This window comes from Lolium rigidum, chromosome 1, assembly GCF_022539505.1.
Source record: "Lolium rigidum isolate FL_2022 chromosome 1, APGP_CSIRO_Lrig_0.1, whole genome shotgun sequence".
Lineage (NCBI taxonomy): Eukaryota > Viridiplantae > Streptophyta > Magnoliopsida > Poales > Poaceae > Lolium > Lolium rigidum.
Genome location: NC_061508.1, coordinates 92,376,054 through 92,401,681, shown reverse-complemented (window position 1 = coordinate 92,401,681; position 25,628 = coordinate 92,376,054). Strand labels below are relative to the sequence as shown.

The window sequence follows — 25,628 nt, the reverse complement described above, 5'->3', positions numbered from 1 at the left end:
TTGTTTTGTTTGAATAAAATGGATCCTAGCATTCACTTTATGGGAGAGATACACACTCCGCTGTAGCTTATGGACAAATATGTCCTTGGTTTCTACTCATAGTATTCATGGCGAAGTTTCTCCTTCGTTAAATTGTTATATGGTTGGAATTGGAAAATGATACATGTAGTAATTGCTATAAATGTTTTGGGTAATGTGATACTTGGCAATTGTTGTGCTCATGTTTAAGCTCTTGCATCATATGCTTTGCACCCATTAATGAAGAAATACATAGAGCATGCTAAAATTTGGTTTGCATATTTGGTTTCTCTAAGGTCTAGATAATTTCTAGTTTTGAGTTTGAACAACAAGGAAGACGGTATAGAGTATTATAATGCTTTCAATATGTCTTTTATGTGAGTTTTGCTGTACTAGTTCATCCTTGTGTTTGCCTCAAACAACCTTGCTAGCCTAAACCTTGTATCGAGAGGGAATACTTCTCATGCATCCAAAATACTTGAGCCAACCACTATGCCATTTGTGTCCACCATACCTACCTATACTACATGGTATTTTCCCGCCATTCCAAAGTAAATTGCTTGAGTGCTACCTTTAAAATTCCATCATTCACCTTTGCAATATATAGCTCATGGGACAAATAGCTTAAAAACTATTGTGGTATTGAATATGTAATTATGCACTTTATCTCTTATTAAGTTGCTTGTTGTGCGATAACCATGTTTACTGGGGAACGCCATCAACTCATTGTTGAATTTCATGTGAGTTGCTATGCATGTTTGTTGAGTCGGAAGTAAGGGCGATCTACACTGAGTTGAATGGTTTGAGCATGCATATTGTGAGAGAAGAACATTGGGCCGCTAACTAAAGCCATGTTCCATGGTGGAAGTTTCAGTTTTGGACAAACATCCTCAAATCTCTAATGAGAAAAGAATTAATTGTTGTTGAATGCTTAAAGCATTAAAAGAGGAGTCCATTATCTGTTGTCTATGTTGTCCCGGTATGGATGTCTAAGTTGAGAATAATCAAAAGCGAGAAATCCAAATGCGAGCTTTCTCCTTAGACCTTTGTACAGAGCGGCATAGAGGTACCCCTTTGTGATACTTGGTTAAAGCATATGTATTGCGGTGATAATCCAGGTAGTCCAAGCTAATTAGGACAAGGTGCGAGCACTATTAGTACACTATGCATGAGGCTTGCAACTTATAAGATATAATTTACATGATGCATATGCTTTATTACTACCGTTGACAAAATTGTTTCATGTTTTCAAAATCAAAGCTCTAGCACAAATATAGCAATCGATGCTTTTCCTCTATGAGGACCATTCTTTTACTTTTATGTTGAGTCAGTTCACCTATTTCTCTCCACCTCAAGAAGCAAACACTTGTGTGAACTGTGCATTGATTCTTACATACTTGCTTATTGCACTTATTATATTACTCTATGTTGACAATATCCATGAGATATACATGTTACAAGTTGAAAGCAACCGCTGAAACTTAATCTTCTTTTGTGTTGCTTCAATACCTTTACTTTGAATTATTGCTTTATGAGTTAACTCTTATGCAAGACTTATTGATGCTTGTCTTGAAATGCTATTCATGAAAAGTCTTTGCTTTATGATTCATTTGTTCACTCATGTCATACACATTGTTTTGATCACTGCATTCTCTACATATGCTTTACAAATAGTATGATCAAGTTTATGATGGCATGTCACTCCAGAAATTATCTTTGTTATCGTTTTACCTGCTCGGGACGAGCAGAACTAAGCTTGGGGATGCTGATACGTCTCCAACGTATCGATAATTTCTTGTGTTCCATGCCACATTATTGATGTTATCTACATGTTTTATGCACACTTTATATCATATTCGTGCATTTTCCGGAACTAACCTATTAACAAGATGCCGAAGTGCCGATTCTTTGTTTTCTGCTGTTTTTGGTTTCAGAAATCCTAGTAAAGAAATATTCTCGGAATTGGACGAAATAAAAGCCCGAGAGGCCTATTTTCTCACGAAGCTTCCGGAAGTCCGAAGGAGAGACGAAGAGGGGCCACGGGGCGCCAAACCCTAGGGCGGCGCGGCCCCACCCCGGCCGCGCCGGCCTGTGGTTTGGGCCCCTGTGCCGCCTCTTGACCTGCCCTTCCGCCTACAAATAGCCTCCGTGACGAAACCCCCGATGCCGAGAGCCACGATACGGAAAACATTGCCGAGACGCCGTCGCCGCCGATCCCATCTCGGGGGATCCCGGAGATCGCCTCCGGCACCCTGCCGGAGAGGGGATTCATCTCCCGGAGGACTCTACACCGCCATGGTCGCCTCCGGAGTGATGAGTGAGTAGTCTACCCCTGGACTATGGGTCCATAGCGGTAGCTAGATGGTTGTCTTCTCCCCATTGTGCTATCATTGTCGGATCTTGTGAGCTGCCTATCATGATCAAGATCATCTATATGTAATTCTATATGTTGCGTTTGTTGGGATCCGATGAATAGAGAATACTTGTTATGTTGATTATCAAAGTTATGCTTATGTGTTGTTTATGATCTTGCATGCTCTCCGTTATTAGTAGATGCTCTCGGCCAAGTAGATGCTTTTAACTCCAAGAGGGAGTACTTATGCTCGATAGTGGGTTCATGCTCGCATTGACACCAGGGACGATGATGAGAAAGTTCTAAGGTTGTGTTGTCTTGTTGCCACTAGGGATAAAACATTGATGCTATGTCTAAGGATGTAGTTGTTGATTACATTACGCACCATACTTAATGCAATTGTCCATTGTTTGCAACTTAATACCTGGAGGGGTTCGGATGATAACTCTGAAGGTGGACTTTTTAGGCATAGATGCGGTTGGATGGCGGTCTATGTACTTTGTCGTAATGCCCAATTAAATCTCACTATACTCATCATGATATGTATGTGCATTGTCATGCTCTCTTTATTTGTCAATTGCCCAAGCTGTAATTTGTTCACCCAACATGCTTGTTCGTCTTATGGGAGAGACACCTCTAGTGAGCTGTGGACCCCGGTCCAATTCTCTTTACTTGAAATACAATCTCTTGCAATACTTGTTTCTACTGTTTTCTCTGCAAACAATCATCTTCCACACAATACGGTTAATCCTTTGTTACAGCAAGCCGGTGAGATTGACAACCTCACTTTGTTTCGTTGGGGCAAAGTAGCTTGGTTGTGTTGTGCAGGTTCCACGTTGGCGCCGGAATCTGCGGTGTTGCGCCGCACTACATCCCGCCGCCATCAACCTTCAACGTGCTTCTTGGCTCCTCCTGGTTCGATAAACCTTGGTTTCTTTCTGAGGGAAAACTTGCTGCTGTGCGCATCATACCTTCCTCTTGGGGTTGCCCAACGAACGTGTGAAATACACGCCATCAATCACTTGCTCATGTCATTTGAGTATTTCTATCAAATTACTTGCAAAGTATTATGGTTATCACTATTGCATAAAAATCAAAACCACTACTTTCATAACTATGAATATGACTATGTGGTGGGCAATGGAACCATGGATTGTGTTGATATGGTGGAGGTTCCATTGCACGGGTTTATATTCATCTAGGATTAAACAACAAATGTCGCCGATGATTCTTGTGCCGTAATACCCGTGTTAACCATAAGATCCGGAGTGGGACGGAGTAGTCAAAAGTGTTTCCACCTCTCGTTCATCAACGGATGCGCTTTACCGTAGACACTTGTATCCGTCGGGGCAAGCGGTTGGCTGGGGAAGCCTTAAGTCCCCACGGCATAGTCCGTAGACACTTGTCGCTCGAAGTGCAAGCGGTGGGCTGGGGAAGCCTAAAGTCCCCACGGTATTGCGGTCTATGATGGGTTGCGGCTACCGGCGAAGGAGTTTGGTTAACGAGTCCCAAACTGTTGTCGTGGTCGGGGTCCATCCTTAAGTGGTATAAGAGGACCGACGAGGACCCAGGGTCGGGGTATGCAACAAAGGGTGGGTGTTCGAGGTAGCGGAGGAACATGATTGGCTAGACCTTATACCGGGCCTCACACCATAGGAAGTGTGGACGGGAAGATCACCCGGTTGGCACCAAGGTTAAGATCTCTTATGGGTAAAGCAACACACCTCTGCGAGTGTAAAGAACCGTGACCTGTCACTCCCTGTTCCGGGATATGGAAGCTGCGAACGCGGCCGGAAAGGAGCTCCATGAAGTTCTAGTAAACCGGTGAAGGCTGACGGACATAGTTCTTCCGAATAAAAGCAACCTCTTGAAGAAATGATTATGAAAACCTGCATTGGTATTAGACTTTCCGGTCTAATGTCGTAGCTAGTGCATTAAACACCTCTTTCCTATAATGAACTTGTTGAGTACGCTCGTACTCATCCCACTCTTAAATCCCCTGCTTAGATATGGAGGCATCGAAGGAGGATCTACAGTGCAACTCAAAGGCCGAGGAGTCAACAACTACTTCAAGAGACAGGAACCTGTCAGAAGAGTCAGATACCACATCCAACAAGGAGAAAACCTAGTTTAGCCATAGAAGGGAACTAGCTTCCTAAACCTAGCTCCTATTTAGCTAGAATCTATTCATAGCCTCAGTAGCTAGTTTAATACTCTTCAAATAGAGTTCGTGTTAGGACTAGACTACGAGTCGTTCTTCTGGAGTTTATTTGCGGTTTTACCTCGATTGTAAAGTAGGAGGTCTGTGTGGATCTTTTGTAAAGAGTCAATGCTGTGATTCTATAGACATGCCTTGGACCCGCATATGTTTCTGTTGTACCACTCTGAGCGATATAATACGAGTGAAACGGTGTTTCATTGGTGTTATATCAGACTTGCATACTACACCATGCAGTGGTATGCCGGGTCACCACAGTAGCTCAGAAAAATATGCCAATTTACGTGCGTGATCCTCAGATATGTACGCAACTTTCATTAAATTTTAGCATTTTCATTTGAGCAAGTCTGGTGCCTCAATAAAATCCGTCTTTACGGACTGTTCTGTTTTGACAGATTCTGCCTTTTATTTCGCATTGCCTATTTTGCTATGATGGATGAATTTCTTTGTTCCATTAATATCCGAGTAGCTTTGTGCAATGTCCGAAGTGTTAAGAATGATTATGTCACCTCTGAACATGTGAATTTTTATTATGCACTAACCCTCTAATGAGTTGTTTTGAGTTTGGTGTGGAGGAAGTTTTCAAGGATCAAGAGAGGGAGATGATACGATATGATCAAGGAGAGTGAAAGCTCTAAGCTTGGGGATGCCCTGGTGGTTCACCCCTGCATATTTTAAGAAGACTCAAGCTTCTAAGCTTGGGGATGCCCAAGGCATCCCCTTCTTCATCGACAACATTATCGAGGTTCCTCCCCCGAAACTATATTTTTATTCCATCACATCTTATGTGCTTTGCTTGGAGTGTCGGTTTGTTTTTGTTTTTGTTTTGTTTGAATAAAATGGATCCTAGCATTCATTGTGTGGGAGAGAGACACGCTCCGTTGTTGCATATGGACAAATATGTCCTTAGGCTTTACTCATAGTATTCATGGCGAAGGTTGAATCTTCTTCGTTAAATTGTTATATTGTTGGAATCGGGAAATGCTACATGTAGTAATTCTAAAATGTCTTGAATAATTTGATACTTGGCAATTGTTGTGCTCATGTTTAAGCTCTTGCATCATATACTTTGCACCTATTAATGAAGAAACACCTAGAGCTTGCTAAAATTTGGTTTGCATATTTGGTCTCTCTGAAGTCTAGATAATTTCTAATATTGAGTTTTGAACAACAAGGAAGACGGTGTAGAGTCTTATAATGTTTACAATATGTCTTTTATGTGAGTTTTGCTGCACCGGTTCATCCTTGTGTTTGTTTCAAATAACCTTGCTAGCCTAAACCTTGTATCGAGAGGGAATACTTCTCATGCATCCAAAATCCTTGAGCCAATAACCATGCCATTTGTGTCCACCATGCCTACCTACTACATGGTATTTCTCCGCCATTCCAAAGTAAATTGCTTGAGTGCTACCTTTAAAATTTCTATCCTTTACCTTTGCAATATATAGCTCATGGGACAAATAGCTTAAAAACTATTGTGGTATTGAATATGTACTTATGCACTTTATCTCTTATTAAGTTGCTTGTTGTGCGATAACCATGTTCCCGGGGACGCCATCAACTACTCTTTGTTGAATATCATGTGAGTTGCTATGCATGTCCGTCTTGTCTGAAGTAAGGGAGATTTACCACTCATTTAAATGGTTAGAGCATGCATAATGTTAGAGAAGAACATTGGGCCGCTAACTAAAGCCATGATCCATGGTGGAAGTTTCAGTTTTGGACATATATCCTCAATCTCATATGAGAACATTAATTGTTGCTACATGCTTATGCATTAAAGAGGAGTCCATTATCTCGTTGTCTATGTTGTCCCGTATGGATGTCTAAGTTGAGAATAATCAAAAGCGAGAAATCCAATGCGAGCTTTCTCCTTAGACCTTTGTACAGAGCGGCATAGAGGTACCCCTTTGTGACACTTGGTTAAAACATGTGTATTGCGATGATAATCCCGGTAATCCAAGCTAATTAGGACAAGGTGCGGGCACTATTAGTATACTATGCATGAGGCTTGCAACTTGTAAGATATAATTTACATGATACATATGCTTTATTACTACCGTTGACAAAATTGTTTCTTGTTTTCAAAACCAAAGCTCTAGCACAAATATAGCAATCAATGCTTCCCTCTGCGAAGGGCCTTTCTTTTACTTTTATGTTGAGTCAGTTCACCTATTTCTCTCCACCTCAAGAAGCAAACACTTGTGTGAACTGTGCATTGATTCCTACATACTTGCATATTGCACTTGTTATATTACTTTACATTGACAATATCCATGAGATATACATGTTATAAGTTGAAAGCAACCGCTGAAACTTAATCTTCCTTTGTGTTGCTTCAATACCTTTACTTTGATTTATTGCTTTATGAGTTAACTCTTATGCAAGACTTATTGATGCTTGTCTTGAAAGTACTATTCATGAAAAGTCTTTGCTTTATGATTCATTTGTTTACTCATGTCATTACCATTGTTTTGATCGCTGCATTCATTACATATGCTTACAATAGTATGATCAAGGTTATGATGGCATGTCACTCCGAAATTATCTTTGTTATCGTTTACCTGCTCGGGACGAGCAGGAACTAAGCTTGGGGATGCTGATACGTCTCCAATGTATCGATAATTTCTTATGTTCCATGCCACATTATTGATGATATCTACATGTTTTATGCATACTTTATGTCGTAATTATGCATTTTCCGGCACTAACCTATTAACGAGATGCCGAAGAGCCGCTTGTCGTTTTCTCGCTGTTTTTGGTTTCGTAAATCCTAGTAAGGAAATATTCTCGGAATTGGACGAAATCAACGCCCGGGGGCCTATTTTGCCACGAAGCTTCCGGAAGACCGAAGAGAAGACGAAGTGGGGCCACGGGGCGCCGCCACACTAGGGCGGCGCGGCCCAGGGGGGCCCGCGCGGCCCTAGCGTGTGGGGCCCCCGTGACCCCTCCGAGGCTGCCCTTCCGCCTACATATAGTCTTCGTCGCGAAACCCCCAGTACCGAGAGCCACGATACGGAAAACCTTCCAGAGACGCCGCCACCGCCAATCCCATCTCGGGGGATTCAGGAGATCGCCTCCGGCACCCTGCCGGAGAGGGGAATCATCTCCCGGAGGACTCTTCACCGCCATGGTTGCCTCCGGAGTGATGAGTGAGTAGTTCACCCCTGGACTATGGGTCCATAGCAGTAGCTATATGGTCGTCTTCTCCTTATGTGCTTCATTGTCGGATCTTGTGAGCTGCCTAACATGATCAAGATCATCTATCTGTAATGCTATATGTTGTGTTTGTCAGGATCCGATGGATAGAGAATACTATGTTATGTTGATTATCAATCTATTACCTATGTGTTGTTTATGATCTTGCATGCTCTCCGTTATTAGTAGAGGCTCGGCCAAGTTTTTACTCTTAACTCCAAGAGGGAGTATTTATGCTCGATAGTGGGTTCATGCCTCCATTAAATCTGGGACAAGTGATGTGAAAGTTCTAAGGTTGTGGATGTGTTGTTGCCACTAGGGATAAAACATTGATGCTATGTCCGAGGATGTAGTTATTGATTACATTACGCACCATACTTAATGCAATTTTCCGTTGTTTGCAACTTAATACTGGAAGGGGTTCGGATGATAACCTCGAAGGTGGACTTTTTAGGCATAGATGCATGCTGGATAGCGGTCTATGTACTTTGTCGTAATGCCCAATTAAATCTCACTATACTCATCATATCATGTATGTGCAAGGTCATGCCCTCTCTATTTGTCAATTGCCCAACCGTAATTTGTTCACCCAACATGCTATTTATCTTATGGGAGAGACACCTCTAGTGAACTGTGGACCCCGGTCCATTCTTTTACATTGAATACAATCTACTCGCAATACTTGTTCTACCGTTTTCTCGCAAACAATCATCATCCACACTATACATCTAATCCTTTGTTACGAGCAAGTCGGTGAGATTGACAACCTCACTCGTTTCGTTGGGGCAAAGTACTTTGGTTGTGTTGTGCAGGTTCCACGTTGGTGCCAGAATCCCTGGTGTTGCGCCGCACCACATCCCGCCGCCATCAACCTTCGACGTGCTTCTTGGCTCCTACTGGTTCGATAACCTTGGTTTCTTACTGAGGGAAAACTTGCTACTGTGCGCATCATACCTTCCTCTTGGGGTTCCCAACGGACGTGTTAATTACGCGCAATCAATCCCTCCATTAGCTAGAACTTGCTATAACCTGATCCCCAGTTTGTAATGATAAACTTGTTTGAGGTGGTATATACTAACCCCTCGTGACGAACCTGTGATGCATCACGAAGTAGTTGCTTCGTTCGTGATGCATCGCCCACTAAGTACTAGTTTATGTGCTGATGAACTGAATCTCATGTTTGTTGTTATTCAGTACTGGGTAACCTCACTGTTAAACGGAGTAGGATAGAGGTGTCGATCCTATCTCCTTAGCTAACCGAAGTAGACATCTCTCTGGTTGTTTAGATAGCTGTAAATCCTAACAACATTTGTACCGTGTATGATGTACTATATAAAGAGAGAAAAGTCGGACCCTAGAGGTTACGGCGCAATCTATTCAGTTCTTGTTGTTTTATATGGTATCAGAGCCAAACCGATCTCATCTCATCCATGGCTCCAGCCGTACCACCACCCACCGCCGCCGTTCCCATCAACATCACCGCCACACTGAGCGCCGCCATACCCATTAAGCTGGATCAGGAAAACTTCCTGCTCTGGAAGGCCCAGGCAGTGCCAGCTCTCATCGGCAACGATCTGATGGCCTTCATGGACGGCAGCAATTCTGCGCCGCCAAAGTTCGTCCCGGCCGAGACCGGAAGCTCCACGCAGGTCGCCAATCCGGCGTTCGCGGCCTGGCAGAAGACAGATCAGCAGATCCTCAGCGGTCTGCTCACCTCCCTTACCCCGTCGGTGCTTGGCCATGTCCAGCTCCTAAAGACATCGGCCCAGGTCTGGGAGGCTCTGGATCGGACCTTTGCGTCCAGGTCCAAAGCGCGTATCGTGCAGCTCCGCACCGCGCTAGTGAGGCCGAAGAAGAGGGACGTGACGATGTCCGCTTACTTCCAGAACACCAAGAAGATCGCCGACACGATGGCGACCATCGGCAACCCGCTCGGTGACGACGAGATCGTCTCCTACATCCTCGCCGGGCTTGCCGAAGATCACGAGAACTTCACCACCTCGATGGCCATGCTCGCAGGGAAAGACGATTTCTCCCTCAACGACCTCTACGGTCACATGAAGATCGCCGACACGATGGCGACCATCGGCAACCCGCTCGGTGACGACGAGATCGTCTCCTACATCCTCGCCGGGCTTGCTGAAGATCACGAGAACTTCACCACCTCGATGGCCATGCTCGCAGGGAAAGACGATTTCTCCCTCAACGACCTCTACGGTCACACGACGGCCTATGAAGCGCGCCATGGCGATTGCGTTTCGGGAGGCCAATTTCAGCACTCGCCAACAATGCTTCACGCAGTGGTGGCCGTGGCTATCAAGGTGGTCGCGGTGGCGGAGGCCGTGGTCGTGGCGATGGCCGCGGCAATGGAGGAGGCCGTCACCATGGCGGTTTCCATGACAACGGCTACGGTGGCGGCTACGGCAGCTATCAAGGTGGATACAATGGAGGAGGCAACGGCGGCGGCCGCGGCCACAACCCTGGGCGCGACGGCTCAGCTCAGGGAGGAGGAGGAGGAGGAGGACGTGGACGCGGTGGTGGCAAGTCCACGTGCCAGATCTGCGGTGTCTATGGTCACGACGCCCTCCGCTGTTATTCTCGCTTCAATCACGCCATTCAGCCGGAGACTTCCAACCGGCAAGCCTCCTACTCCTACTCCACCTCCAACGTCAACGACTATGGAGACAACTGGGTACTGGACTCCGGTGCGACGGACCATATGACGAATGACATGAGCCGCCTACATGTCCAAGATGCCTACCAAGGCAATGATCAGATCCAGGTGGCAAACGGTATGCATGTGCCTATTTTACATATTGGTGAATCATCTTTACCTGGTTCAACTCATCCCCTCCGTCTTAAAAATGTTCTACATGCTCCTGCACTGTCAAAAAATCTTCTTTCAGCTAGCAAACTTGCCTTTGATAATCACTGTTTTGTTGAGCTTCATCCTGACTGTTTTTTCATCAAGGATCGCACCACGAAGCAAACTTGTCTACAAGGTAGAGGCCACCATGGACTCTACCCCGTGCCACACCCTCGCCATCGCCAAGCCCTCCACTCCGCTCCATCCAAGGAGTTGTGGCACCAACGCCTCGACCATCCCACCTCGACCATCGTTCAAGCCATTCTCTCCACAAATAAATTAGCATCATCCATGAATAAAGAACTAGCAACGCATGTGTGTGATGCGTGTCAACAAGCAAAGGTTCATCAATTGCCTTATGAACCGTCTAGTCGAGTTTCTGCTTTCCCTTTAGATCTTGTCCACACGGATGTGTGGGGTCCTGCCATTACTTCTGCAGGAGGTTTTAGTTACTATGTAAGTTTTTTGGATGATTTTAGTAAATTCACATGGGTGTATTTGTTGAAACACAAGTCAGATGTTGAGTATGTCTTCTATCAGTTTCAAACTCGTGTTGAACGATCCTTTAATAGGAAAATTCTATCCATCCAATCCGATTGGGGAGGGGAATACCATAAACTACATCGTTATTTTGCTGAGACTGGCATCTCACACCGCATATCATGCCCCCATACCCATCAGCAAAATGGGGCCATCGAGAGAAAATATCGGCATCTTGTAGAGACAGCACTAGCCCTACTTGCTCATGCGTCTCTTCCTCTTCGTTTTTGGGATGACGCTGTCTTGACTGCGTGCTACCTAATCAACAGAATGCCTAGTCGTGTCATCCACAACGATACCCCAGCACACAAGCTCTTCAAAACTCCTATTCGGTATGATATCCTTCATGTCTTTGGGTGCGCCTGTTGGCCCAACTTACGACCCTATAACAGTCGGAAACTCGAGTTCCGGTCTCGTCGCTGTGTTTTTCTAGGGTATAGCCATGATCACCTTGGTTTTCGATGTCTTGATCGCTCTACTGGGCGGATCTACGTGTCACGCGATGTCGTTTTTGATGAACGAATCTTTCCATTTGCAGCCGACTCACCGAAACATTCTCTACCCACTGAAGATCAATTACTTCTACCTGAACCAGCTGATTCACCAGTATGTAGTGATAGGACACCTGCTACTAACCCTGCTCCTAGTTCTGTTCTTGTTTCAGGTGGAGCTCACACCGACGTCGATCGCCATCTGCATGGCTTGCATGCACCTCCCGACGTCGATCATCATGACTCGCCAGAGGCCAATGGCACTCCGGACCCGGAGTCACCCCCTCCTCCTTCACCGTCCACTCCGCCTACTGGGCCGGCCCATGACGAGTCTGACTCGTCTCCTGCATCGTCGCCATCGTCACCCTCCACTGCTACCCCGACGCCACCTGCTGTTGCTGCTCACCCGATGAGCACCCGCCTTCGCAACAACATCGTTCAGCCAGTAAGATTACCTGATGGAATGGTCCGCTATGACACTGCCAAGCGGGCGTTTGCAGCTGAACCTGTCTCACATATAGATGCTCTTGGTGTTCCTGCTTGGAAAGCTGCAATGGATGAAGAATGCCGTGCTCTCCATCTGAACAATACCTGGCGACTCGTGGAACCACCTCGTGGTCATCATGTCGTAGGCTGCAAATGGGTATACAAAGTGAAACAGAAACCAGATGGCTCTGTTGATCGTTACAAGGCCAGACTTGTGGCGAAGGGGTTCACTCAACGGCAGGGGATTGACTACACCGACACTTTCTCCCCTGTCGTCAAGCCAACGACCGTGCGCTTGATTTTGTCTATCGCCGTATCTCGCGGCTGGACCTTGTGGCAAGTTGATGTTCAGAATGCCTTTCTCCACGGCGATATCCAGGAGGAGGTTTATATGCATCAGCCACCAGGCTATGTTGATCCTGACAAGCCAAACCATGTGTGTCGGCTTCAGAAATCTTTATACGGTTTGAAACAAGCACCGAGAGCGTGGTACTCGAAGCTCAGCATCAAACTACAGTCACTTGGTTTTGTTCCTTCACAAGCAGACACTTCTCTGTTTGTTTTCGTCGGTTCGCGAGCTATCATTTATATGCTCATCTACGTAGATGATATCATCATTGCTGGTTCTTGTCCGAAGACAGTTAGCCAGTTGCTTGGTCATCTTCGGGACTCATTCGCCATCAAGGATCTTGGAGAACTCGCGTACTTTCTTGGTATTGAAGTGACTCGGCAGTCCAATGGCATTGCCCTCACTCAGTCAAAATATGCTACTGATCTTCTTCGGAAACTGAACATGCAGTTATGCAAAGTCAGCAGTACACCAATGTCAGCATCTGACAAGCTTAGCAGAACAGTCGGTACACCTTTGTCAAGTGAAGATGCTTTTGTTTACAGAAGCACGGTAGGAGCTCTACAATATCTGTGTATGACAAGGCCAGACATTTCGTTTGCGGTGAACAAGGCCTGTCAGTTCTTAGCTGCTCCGCCAGATGTACATTGGGCTGCAACTAAGCGAATTCTGAGATATGTCGGAGGGACATTAAGTACAGGACTGAATATTACTCGTTCGACGTCAACAGAGCTAAGTGTTTACACTGATGCAGACTGGGCGGGGTGTCCAGATGATCGACGGTCCACAGGAGGATATGCAGTGTTTTATGGGCCAAACTTAATCTCATGGAGCTCAAGAAAGCAGCCAACAGTGAGTAGATCAAGCACAGAAGCCGAGTATAAAGCCATTGCCAATGGCACGGCTGAAGTAACCTGGATACAGTCAGTCCTTCGGGAATTAAGGATCTTTCAGTCTCAAGCTCCAGTGTTGTGGTGTGACAACTTGGGAGCTATGTTTCTCGCAGCAAATCCTGTCTTCCATGCACGCATGAAACACATAGAAGTTGACTTCCATTTCGTCCGAGAGAAAGTAGCAGCTGGAGCTCTGAAAGTTCGGTTTATTTCTACTCAAGATCAGTTAGCTGATATCTTTACAAAGGCGCTTGGAAGAGATTCATTCGACAGACTAAAGTATGGTTTGAATCTGGTTAGCACTCGTTTGGATCGAGAGGGGCTGTTAAACGGAGTAGGATAGAGGTGTCGATCCTATCTCCTTAGCTAACCGAATTAGATATCTCTCTGGTTGTTTAGATAGCTGTAAATCCTAACGACATTTGTACCGTGTATGATGTACTATATAAAGAGAGCAAAGTCGGACCCTAGAGGTTACGGCGCAATCTATTCAGTTCTTGTTGTTTTATACTCACCACTCTAAGTGAAGGGGCTACCACAACACTGAGCTATATGCAACCAAACAGGCTGTGGGTTGCACGACCTGGGAAGAATGAGCTGCAAACGGGCAACCAAACGATGGGACCTGGGTTCCTTCTCCGGCGCGCAAAAGGCCGCACCTGCTACCAAACGATCCGCCAAAAGTGGCCCATGGCCCGTTCGCGACGCGCAGGGGCTCCCATCTCGCTGCCGCAGTCATGCAGGAAATCGGCCCAGTCAACCAAACGCGCCCCTAGTGGTAAGCGCCTCTCTCTCCAAGCGCGACACCAGGTTTCGATTCCTCGGTTGAACCGATTTTCTTCCTTTTGCCTAATCCGCTCCACGGGACGAACCAACGAAACTGGGCCGGCCCACAACCGTTCTTCCTTCAGCGAAATGGTGGTCACTCTCTCCCTGTTTAGTGATTCCCCGGGAATCATGCGGCAAGGATGACTTAAGAATACACAAGAGCACTTCAAGATACATCACTACTTTGCCCTCCAGCCGCTACGTTTCCGATCTCCCCGCCCCCGTCCTGCCTAATATTCAATGTGAATAGTCGACCACATCGATCCATTGGTGCGTGCATCCTCCAGTCTAATTTCAAGCATTCTTCTGAAATATGAAGCACATGCCTTGCAATGGTTTATTTGACCCTTTGATTTTGGGCAGGGCTGGAGCACTTGACCTTGATTTAACTGGACAAGTGATATTTGGTTGATAGTTCTTTGGTAGGATTACTACATGGTACAAAAGTTTTTCTACTCCAACTCGCTTGAAGATTAGGCAATTCGTACAGTCATACACTTGAATGTAAACGCTCAGGGTGATGCAACCGCCCCCCCCCCCCCCCCCAATTAAGGGTCCCTGTATTGATTCTTGGAGTATTTGTAATACTGTCCATGTTGTTTCGTTTCCTTTTACACATATTTATATTCTTAGATTACCTCTTTGGTTTACTTTATTAATTTAATGTGATGTAAACAATGTTGCCGAATCCTCCATATGGTGTTACGGAGCTTTAAACCGTATGGCCTGGCAGTCACATCATACTTACTTACATATATATACAATATGTTGTTTCCTGTAGAAAAAGATGCACTCTATTCAAGGGATATTCACTTTGGCTCATAGGAGCATTTGCTCCCATTGTATGAATCTACATTTCCAAGTGTCAAAAAATTCTAAACTAAAAATTTTCATGTACATCTACACATTTTATGTTCGTACACAAGTTTTCAAAAAAAAACTATAAAAATTTGTGGCTCCAGTAAAAAAGACAAATTTTGATGCTAAAACACGACTATGTACATGACATTTTTTTATCTTTTTTGTACACGCCACATAAAATGTTGTTTCTCCATGAAAATTTGTGCACTAACATAGAATGTCACGATGTACAACAAAAAATTTATGTCAGAATTTTTTGACAATTTTAAAATTGTTTTTTAATTATTTTGTATAATGGGAGCATTTGCTCCTATGAGCCAAAACGCCACCTCTATTCAAAGACAAACACAATTGTCATTGTGTCATATGATGTTCCCTCTATTTTGTGCTCTCTCTGTATTAGCTCTCTCATGGTAGCCGTACATGCTAATCTGTTCTCTAAACTGTTTCAACTCACTTTCTAACTTATATGCGACATGTATGGTGCTTTGAAAGGTATACCATAGAAGCAACAGTGCCAAAAAAAATATTTGGACATAATTCTTATTAGTTCGTATCAGATCATGCCATTTTTATTTGTTACATAAGAAATATTGTCTTCTCCTATAGCAATGGATTTTGCACTTTATTGTGCAAAAACAAGAAGAAATGGTTACACATTTGAAATTTGTTTACTCATCTCTGAATGTATATGGCTACATAGATTGTGTCAACATGTTATAAAAAAATATTGATGTTCAACTTATGAGCTTATAATGGAAGTTATGACCAAACGGGCTTTAATTGTGTCGGGGATTATTCGATGTACCGAGTTTGAACACTTGTTATTAGCTATTTGTGTTGACATTATTTTTAAATTTCTTCCATCTAAAGTACCTCAAATTTGGAATTAATGTTCTTTTAATTTTTCAAGATTTTTTCAAATGTGCATTTGTAACTTTCTTAAGATATACGGGCGCAGCAACGCGCGCTTTCATGTTCTAGTAAATACATACTGTAGTTACAACCTCAATGGTCCATATGCTGCACTCGGCCGTTCTGATGGACATTGTTGATTGCATACAATACTTTGCATCAGAATCTACTTTGGTGAGATAAAATGTGAAATAATTATGCACTATCATGTACACTATTGCACCGGATGCAACAACCAGAGAGCAGAAACTAGTAATGCATACGGATAATGTTTTTTTTTTTGAACAAAGAACGGCCCCGAAGGACCGAGAGACACTACATTAAGTTTCATCGGTGGGACTACAGATTACAAAGAGGACCACAAAGATAAGGGAAAATACAACCAAGTCCTCTGAAAATGCAAAAAGGACCCTACATCTAGAAATAGGAACGCAATCCAGTCCTTCTCCACCGAGCTCGGATTGAAGCCTCAAAGCGCAGCCATCTTCTCCGTCACCGGGGACGAGACCACTTGGTGCGGAGTCGACGATGAACGCCACGCTGAAGCTGCAGGAGGGCCTCCCATTAGGCTCACGGGCCAGGAGGTTGAAATAGAGTTGACGCCGGCGAAGCAGCGCCAAATCTCGGAGCAGCCGCCCTTCGGTTATCTGAATCGACGGAATAGCGGCCCCAGGCCGCCGATGCGCCGCCGATGATGTGCTCCAGGTCGCAGTGTTGAAATCCTCTTCAACCCCTCTTCTTTCTCCACCACGGAGATCTGCAAAGGGATGAACAGGAGAGGCCAAATCCCGAAGATCTGACCACAAAACGAGCTTATTAGGAAGAGCAATAGCCGCAAATCCTCTAGCCGCTCCGATCTCCGACCACCGGAGCACCAGAATCAGGAAGAGGAAGAGGCTAACGCCCATGGCGCCGCTCGGAAGCACCCGGGACGAGCTCAGACTCGGCAAAGTGCCAAACTCCATAAAGGAAACTCCTAATCTGATCCTACCACTACGCTGTACAACCCGCGCTACGCGTCCTCGTCCACGCCGGCCGGCTATGCCGCCGGAGAGGAGAGGGGAGCGAGCCGGGAGCTCTTCTTCGACTCTCAAGGGTGGGGCGGAGGATACGAGGAGAGGAGAGGGTGTTCTCCGCGCTGGAGGCTATTGGTCTTCACATACGGATAATGTGGTATACCAATATAGCTTAAAATGTGAATGAATACTGCACTTCCATGCACTACATTGTACTGCTAGCATAGTTATTGAAGCAATGGCAACACATGCCAAGATAGATCTGGGCAGTAGATTGACTATCCAAGAACATCAGATGGAAAGACAAGTTTTCTCTCTCGTATAGCAGTAGCAATAGAAATGTGAAGACATTGTCAGGGGTAGGAATGAGAAATAATTCTCACAGATCGGTTAGCGAGGATACCTTAGTAGATAACATTTCCATTCCTACTATCTTTGAGTCGTCCGGAAATAATTCTTACTAGTGATTGGGGCGCCCCATGGGGCGCCTCCTCACCGGTCCTGTGCAATCCAATTACTTCCCTCGTTGCACAGATGTTGCCTTAATTTCCCACATACTTTTTTGCATTGTTGGAACTTCGGTGGATGATTATTAATAGGTGGGTAAACTTTTTTTCACAAAGCAAGTATATTGTCAACTGAAATTGAAATCGATGATGTTTACTTTGCTTCCATCTTTACTTTGTTACACACACTGCTATAAGAAAAAGTAGGATGTATGAACACTTCACATGTCTTGTAAGTTGTCACCTCGCTGTACAGTGGCTGTCCAATCGACGACGAAAACACGCAATCTTCAGGTAAAGTTCTTATCCTAATTTGTTGGTTATGTTGATGAACTTTTTTATTAACAGTGCATCCAAAAAGGTAGGTCAATGCCAGACAGAACCAGGTAGTTGGCTATAAACATAGCGATTTAAAGGCATCTATATTTTAGTTTTACAAAGAAGGAGGCTTGTTTCAGGCAAATTGAATACAATGACTCATAGCTCTTTCCTAATCCTTGTAAATAGCACGGTACTATAGGATGTAATTGCTTGGGACTAATATGCCCTAGATTGGCACACACTAAAGAAGGTGTTCTGAACTGTAGATTACGTATGGCCAGTGCGGCCGGTCAACAGCTCAATTCATAATGAAGCAAAAGAAGTGACAATGCAGAGGAGCACTCATATGGATCCAAAACGACAGAACTCCTACAAAGACAGCAGAAACGCCTTGATTAGCATAGTACACCACACCAAAGGAGGAAGACAGTCGAGAACCAGAGAATAACCATGTAAACATAACTTCGACAGCAAAAAGTCATTAAACAGAACTGCACTTACCTTTCTTTCTGGTCTGCAGCCTTTTGCTCTTCATGAAACGAACGTAATCAAAATAAACAAATAATTCCTTGTGACAAAATAACCAAATAGTTCTTTAAAGAAATCAGGACATGTGATGCACTTTTCTCTGCAGAAAAAAGAACACTGCCTGAGCTTCGAAGCCAAACTTTCACATATAAGTATGTTGTAAAAAAGCACGAGGCTACTGTAACACATATTTATGACGGTAAATGCAGAGCTAAATAGGAAGCAAAACTGAAGTGGATACGCTACTCTTCATTGAAAGACCCAAACTGCAGACTATGAAGTACAAGTCAACACATAATACCATAGAATTTAAACGATAGAAGAAAACAATCTGCCCCAGCAAAGATAAACTAAGACCACTAAATCCATTTTAGTTGATCATGTTTGGGTGCCTTCAGCATAAGTTGGAGCAGAAATTAGGGCCCTGATATTGCCTTGGGCCTATATAGCCATACTACAGTCAATCCAGATAATTTTAGAGAAACACATTAGACCCTGAATAATATTAAAACCGTATAGATTCAGTTAACTCGACAATATTAAAACGTGCCACAATGAGCTGCAACGGCTAAGATGACATAACAGCAAAAGAAATGACCTGACTCGCTCGCCAAAAGAGACGAGCCATGTGTGTTGTTTGTAAAGCATGGAAAAAGTTTATTTCCCTCTTGTGTAGTTCTAAGTTGTCTAATGTTTCTTCTGGCAAAAATATAGCACTTGGATTTGAAAGAACGAAGAATGCCAACAAGGCAGATTTATGTTGCTTTGGTAAATATAGCTGAAATTGGAGCTTGACTATATTTTGGATCCCCTTATATTATAGAAAATAAAACCAACTTATCCCATAAGCGAGACACACAGATGTATACCACATGGCTTCACCTGAAGTAAAAGATTGAATCAAAGAAACTGCAAACATGGTTCCAGGCAGCAAGCACAATCCTAAAACAAGACAGGCGCAACTTTACGAGCAGCAAACAATGAAATATCACCAAAAAATCCCCCAAAACTTAACCTAGCCAATATAGTGAGTTCCACGATCATTGTTCTTGCAACCTCTATTTGATTCCAGCTTTTATTTCTGTGGAAAGATCACCTTAAGGTATATGTTGCGTAATCAACAAATTTCATTTTAATGTGAACAAGAAGCATGCGTGCATATAGTCATAACACTAACCTGTATGCCAGCCCCGGGCTTAGCTTTTAGAGCCTTAATGGTCCCACCTTCCTTACCAATGACCAACCAAGCCTACATTTTACAATAAAAAGAAATATAGAAGATCATTTAAGTAAAACTTATGACCAGATAACTTTTCTGGCTCACCTTTCAGTTAGGATATAGATGTCCACTCTCTCAGCACCAGATTGCGGACTGCTAAAACTTCAAGCAGCAAGTGTACGTGACTAACCTGCATCAACCTGAGAAAATATATGATTTGTAATAGCCTCAGCAAATCTGTAATCATCCTAAATTATTCAAAACAACACAATTTTAGCATCTGAGGTGATCTGTAGCCACCTGATAGTTTCCCGAGAATTGCCAACTAACCACCAGCCTATATAAACAATATGTAGAATATATCTGATAAAGAATGTTAATTTAAAGTGTTTTCTAAGAACATGCATGGAAATATGATCTCAAGTTAATTTTCAAATTGAACATCTTTTACTTGCTTATCACCAATTTATTGTTCAGCTAAACTACATGCTAGGATATTGATTCATAAAGAAGTTCCTTCAAGTTCAACTTACTTGACAATCCATTTGGTCAGTGATGAAATAGTACAGTCAATACTTCACTATTCCTAAATACGGAAAAAATACAAAGAAGTATGCACCATGGTGCCAGTGCCCTGGTAGATGCCAACAAACCAAGAGCTAAAGCATGCCACTGGACGGGTGAAAGGAAAACTTCTTTCCATGGAAAATGCCAGGAGGAAAGTACAGATTAAATTCACAAGCATTGGATTCAGGAAATTTTGGAAACATGATACAATCCCAATGAAAATACAATAAACTAAAATAAGCACTGAACATTTGAACAAGATAACAGTGAAAATTACCCGTACCTTGCTTTGAGTAATTTCAAGGATGTGTTGGACTCCATCAACCTAAAAAATTGTAACAAAAAATCAAGAATCCAGAGAGAGGAACAACTCATTCTCGAAAAAAATAGAGGGAAAACTAAAAGTGGGAAAACAAGGAAAGCTAGTCAGATCACACAGGGCGCCAAATAATCTTCTACTGGTTAATCGAAAGCAATTGAAATCTAGGCAAGAGAGTGGTGGCCATATGGTGCTCAACAGATTTTCCTTTGTCGATACCTACATCTTGTGGCTCCCCGGAGGAGATAGCTCGTCATCCGCTGGTAGTAGCTGCTGCACACCATCCCGTCTGAGTGATGCAGACCACAATCGGACATCCTGGAGCACGCCGCCATGGATAATAAGGAACCTGTCCATCTTCTCCCCGCTCGTTGACGAGCGTAGAGGCAAGGCTATGCTCTTCCATCCGGGCGTGCCGCTTTCTCTGGTCTCCACCACCACCAACATGCTCTCCTCCAACAGCCGCGATTACATCTATCTAGTGGAGGAGTGGCGCGCTAAGAAGAAGGCCTATTCAAGGGGGGCACGCTACGAAGGCCGGAGAGGCTGCTACTTGATGGAGAGTTGGCTAACTGGAGTCGCCGCGAGAGAGACGTGATACGTGCCGGTGAGGACATGGTGGCCAAGCGAGGCGGCGGCGGCTGAGAGGAGGAGGTGAAGGGCGTGAAGTCGCAAGCAGGCGAGTAGCTAGGGTTCCAGTCGGGGGTGGGGTTTTGTTCAATCCTTTGACAACCGAACGGTCGGGATTGACACGGGGCTCGTTCAAGATCGGACGGCTCGGGAGTGTTTCTTGTCGCCAGCCCGCACACGCCAGCTCGCTATCGTGGAGCGCTCTGGTGTAGTGAATAAGCACATACGCACTTGCTTGTTCTCAATATCAAAATTCCTAATTCCCTATGGGAACAAGGAGCATTATATATCAAATTCCTTATTCAAAGTATGCACAAGTTTTCATACCCTCAAACAAAAAAGGCCAGCAAGAAATACTCTTAAGAACAAATCTTATCAAAGGCCGTTGATCAAATGCAGAACCACAAAATCCACTATACGTAAGGGGAATAGGTTAAATACCTTGGTTGACTAATTCCTATGATGCTGCTGCAGTACATGTGAAAGCCAATTTAGATAGGCAATTTAAGCAGGATCAATCTACTGTTAAGTAGTGACGAATATCCTTCAGCCGAAAAGAATTCCATTTGACCAAATAACTCGGATCTCATCATTAAAACTGGTGTCTTACATAGAAAGAAAAACCTGATGCAAAACAACATAATTATTAACACAGGGCAAACCACAAAATCAAACTGGGGACCTCTATTTGAATCAGACCTTTAAGGTATATATATACTTGAATCAGAGTATACCTATGCAGCTATGCCAAGTAGCAAATAATATTTTATCCTGAACCATAAGAAATTATCCTTTTATGCAAATCTGGTATTGAGTTTTAAGAGTAAAATCTCAGTAAATAAATATATGAAAGCTAATAACGTCAGCTTGCCCAAGAATATATGCATCTTGGTTTCTCTACTGCCAAAAGATTAACAATCTAAATTGAGTCTAAGCCGGTATACATTTCAATCACATAGAGCTACAACAAAAATAAAATCATATCATGATTTCGTCAAGCAGGATATTAAAAGAAAATCTAGAATGCAAAGAATAATACCATATTTCTGGCCTGCTCAAAGATAAACGAAATTTTGGTGGGGGTAAGAAGGGAGATTGTCCATGACCTGAGGATGAAGATACCAAAAATATGAGCACGTCGAGGGGAGGCATGGAAGATGAAGATGTAAATAGGATGAGGAAACAATAGAAGAAAACATACCATGATGCAGCCTCGCCCATCCCATCGGTGAATACATCCACACCCGACGCGGCCTACTTTCTTCCGTCCAAAGTCGCTGGGCAGAGCAACGGTCTTCACTGCTACTCCCGCCATCAGTGGGAAGAGGAGATGAGATGGCGGCGGCCTGGTCGATCTAGGGTTAGGGAGGGCTGCAGGGAAGAACGCCCTGGGGGAAATCACAGATGGGGGCAAGGAGGAAGAGTGCTAGGGAGGAGGAGGAGGAGGAGGAGCCTGATTGCGCCGCCGCCGAGGTGTGCTGGACGCGGCTTGAGCCTCTCTTCGGGAGGGGAAGAGGAGGAACGAGCAGGATAGGTAGGGTTCGGCGTTTCCGTTTCACAAACGAGCGCACGGGGTCGTGTTTTTCAGCCTACAAGCGAACTCCAGGTGGGTATCGTGGATCGCTGTGAGATGGGGCAAGCATACACGCACTTGCTTGTTCTCAATAGTTGTCTCCCATGATCTGTTGCACATTTACAACTCCTCAACGTTGCAGAATCTAACATCAGTGCTATAAGGAAGAAACATGAAAAGCTGATTATGCATGAGCGGCTAATGATCTCCCACACTTTTGATGCAGGACAGATTTCGTGTAAATTGCCTTGTAATTGGAGGAGGAAAGATGGGCGGGAACTGGGAGAGGTGAAGATATCATCACCCTCTTCGAGCCGGGGCGACAAAGAATGTATCGAGCCACCATAGCTTCACGACAGGTCACCTGGAAGGATCAAGCGGGGGTCTAAGGACAGCTCGAGCATGATGGGCAGGCAGCAAATACATAAATTGGTTTTGGCATCTAAATATGCTGATAGGACGACAATGGTGGAAGTAATTTCCGGTGGAAATAATGTTAGTTGATGATGGCATTATGGATAGGGGCTGGCCAAATGATTTTGGAACCAGGTAACAAGGTGTCGGAGGAAGAGGATGCCTAAGGTTGAGAATCAACATGTGGTTCGGTGGTTAGAAGGGCAGTGACACCCAGCCTTGTCAGCCTACCAGAGTTCAAACCTCAGGTTTGACACCATGGTGTTTCATTAAAAAGCGGAATATTCTTTAGTGGGAGGCGACGTTCCCTTCGACAGCGTGGCGCATGTGGTGACTTCGTCAATCTCAAGACCCCTCGGATGAAGTTTCTTGGACGCAGTCTCTCGGAGGTGCTCATAGGGGTAGGGTGTGTGTGTGCGCATTCATAGGGGTGAGTGTATGTGCGTATATGTGAGCATCTACGTCTGTACTGTGTTTCGCAAAAAAAGTGGATGCCTGAGATCCGTTGGGTTTGTTGGGATTGGCCCACCTGCGGGTGCGAGGTGATTGTAGAGGAGCAGACAAAGGTTTGACGAAGGAACAACGTATCGCGTGACGACGGAACATGTTACTTCTTTTAAGTAGTACATATATATATTCCCACGAGGGTCAAATCAATATATAAAAAAATATTAAGGTTATAGAATTCTACATCCACAACATGCAGACAAAAACATTGCACCCACAAACCACAACAGCCGGCTCAACGACAAATTTTCCTTGGAGATATCCACGTGTTATACCGAACCACCAACAACATGTTACAACCTAGGTAAAAGAAAAAAAGAACTCGCTACAACCCGATCTAAATGTCGACAAATGCGTCGCAATAGGCCCGCCGTGTGAGAACGAGTGTCTACCTAATTTTATTCTTTACTCATTGCAATCAGCCTAAATCGATAACTATTATTGATACATAAGGCACGTGTTGATCTGGACTTCTCCGTTATCGATAGGCCCTAGTGCCCTACATGTCCGTAAGACTAGTCATAGTGTGAGTAACATAGAGTAGTAACATGTGCATGTTACTATTATATATTACATCTATAGTGGGTAATACTAACATATTTATGGTATCATGCAAGGTTATATTTATTAGGTTGTAGACTTATCTTATCTTGGGAAGTGTGATGTTATGAGAAAATAGCTAGTTATCACCTTAGTCTTTTTTTTTTCATTTTTTGTGATGTCATGTCACCAAAATGTCTTAGAATATGTGATGTTAGTACCTACTCCCTCCGTCCCAAGGAATAGGGCGTAAATTATTCTACACAACGATTAAGGAGAAATAGCAGCGACAAAAGTTTTCAAACCTACCCCTAATAAAACGGCTGCTCCCTAATTTCTTTCCTCTTGATTAATATGCATGACTCATGGGTTATGTCAAAAGATCCATGCCCTCCTTGCATGGTCCAATTGCAACGCCCCATTAATTGCTAATCTCCCGATTTTCTAATCATTTCCCCCCATGCGCATGTATATCCAATGGCAGTCCCGCGATTACCGCTTCCTTTCCTGATTTTAAGGATCAATTAAAACGGTTGCGAGGGCAGTTCAGGGAGAAACGGTGCAAAACACATCCCTTGCCTTAAGCTTCGAGAAAATATTGAAAAAAATATTACGCCATATTCTTTGAGATGGAGGGAGTACATTACTCCCACTATGAGTAATTTAATGGAGCTTGGTAGCTCTTCGTTACTAATGGGGGGTCACGTTGGAAATGGAAAAATACTCTGTTGCTGACGCGCCCTTCACATCAGCGACAAATTCGTGGTGATAGAGCTACCAGACAGTTTTGACCCAAGTCTATAGTGTTGGTTTGTATTAAAATAATCTGACCTGTAGAAAGCTCAAAATCCACATACCAACTCGCTGCAAATTTTCCTATGTCTATTGCCACAAGTGCCGGGAAAAGGCCATGGAAGAATTTGTTGAAGTTACGGCGGAGGGACAATCAAAGAAATTAGGTTAAGGAGGGCCAAAATGAGATAGGGCTAGACAAGGATGGCATTTTGCGATCATTCGTGAACTTGACGTTTAAGTTGCATAGACAAAAAATTATGCAATCATATATGCTAGCTCTGATGAATCTCCTTATTAATCATGACCAGTTTATTTTGAAACAAATAAATGCGACCAACTAAGAGCACTATTCTTTCACGGGTGGAGTGTCCATCATATTTTCATATTCAAGCTCGATATGGCTCCCCAAGCTGTGGTTGTACTGACGTCTTATCCACACAGTTGTAGCAGAAGCAAGTAATATCTAGTTGAGGACCACTAAAACCACATGTACCGTCTTGATACTTTTTTTGTATGCAAAAGTTCGTACATTTTTCATCTTCACAAGGACCAGGAAGGTTTGCCCAGTAAATCTTACACTTGGCGGTGTCGGCTTCAATACCTAGATTAACCAAAAAAATCAATTAGATGATAGAATGGTTTTGGTACAGTTACCGAGCTATCTTGTTTACTCACCG

The 25,628-nt window shown here is 43.9% G+C and overlaps 1 long non-coding RNA gene across 4 annotated transcripts; it reads right to left on the bottom strand.

Moving 5' to 3' along the window:
- Positions 1–17,908: 17,908 nt before the first annotated feature.
- On the bottom strand, positions 17,909–22,484 carry LOC124696223. 4 transcript variants are annotated; one of them, XR_007000680.1, is made up of 8 exons: positions 22,324–22,484; positions 22,162–22,228; positions 21,564–21,746; positions 20,457–20,498; positions 19,712–19,969; positions 19,565–19,636; positions 18,361–18,487; positions 17,909–18,228 (listed from the first exon to the last, which is right to left on the bottom strand). It is a non-coding gene; the product is annotated as an uncharacterized LOC124696223 (long non-coding RNA). The 4 variants fall into 4 exon arrangements; XR_007000675.1 differs by having other exon boundaries at positions 19,712–19,943; XR_007000669.1 differs by having other exon boundaries at positions 18,361–19,468; positions 19,712–19,806.
- Positions 22,485–25,628: the final 3,144 nt, after the last annotated feature.